The following is a 1,077-nucleotide window of genomic DNA, read 5'->3' as shown; positions in this document are numbered from 1 at the left end:
GGGCTGCGCCAGGCAGCAGAGCAGGGACAATCATCACGCTCCTCCCCAGCACCGAAACAGCCTTTTTTGGCCCAAAACCACCCTCAACAGCTTCACCAACCCAGCTCCCAGCCGGCACCTGCCGGGGCAGAGTCCAGGACCCCCCCCTATCCCAGCACACACCCCTCTCCCTGCCCAGTAAAGTTTACTGCAGCTTTTTTGTTTGTTTTTATTTTCCTTACACAATGATGTGTTGTTGGGCATTACAATTTCTCAACTTTAGGATGACTTACAAATTTTGGTTTGTTTTTGTTTTTTTCCTACCGTCATGTGAGAACATTAAGGCAACGTACAAAAAAAAAAAAAATCTTACATAAATTAAAACAATGCATAAATTTACAGGTGTAAATGCAAAGTTTCAGCAACTCAAGTTGAGTAACTTCAGCCCCGTGATGGCGACTGGGATGCGAGTGGGGAGGAGGATGAAGAACTGGTTCGTAAGGCTCGGATGCGATATGTTTGTTTTTTTTTTCCCAACCTTTTCAGAACGGCAGCGACAACAAGAGTGAATTCTTGATGGACTCCTACCAGCCTCTACAGGAAATCTGGAATAACTCCGCACTGGATGACCGGCAAAAGTCTGACTCCAAATACCCTGTACGAACCGGTCCCAGCCCGGGGAGACGGCTCGCTGAAGCCCCGAGCTCTCCTCCGAGACGAGGCGCCGGGAGCGGAGCCGTACAGGGTATTTTCACTCAGGTGTAACACCAAGGGAATGGTTAACTTGAAGGAAAAAAATGTAAAAAAAAAAAAAAAAAATTAAAAAAAAAATAAATCAAGTGACAGCTCGACCATCCAGTGCTGACATTTTGTCTAACATCAGGTACAGACTTTCCAAGGGCAAGTTTTCTTTTGAAAGAAGGCTTATTCCAGTTTTAGGAGGCTAGCATGAGGTGTATCGATTTGCCTGGGCAAACATACACTAGAGTGAGACGACTCATGCAGCGGGCGCGGCCGCCTGCCAGCAGTCCGTTTAGAAGCATTTACGGTGGACGATGGAGGGGCCGGGCTCGGCGTACTCCTGCTTGGTGGTCCACA

Source organism: Apaloderma vittatum, unplaced genomic scaffold (assembly GCF_000703405.1).
Source record: "Apaloderma vittatum isolate BGI_N311 unplaced genomic scaffold, ASM70340v1 scaffold28043, whole genome shotgun sequence".
In the NCBI taxonomy this organism is placed as follows: domain Eukaryota; kingdom Metazoa; phylum Chordata; class Aves; order Trogoniformes; family Trogonidae; genus Apaloderma; species Apaloderma vittatum.
The sequence above is the reverse complement of the archived record's forward strand: the minus strand, read 5'-3'. Positions refer to the sequence as shown.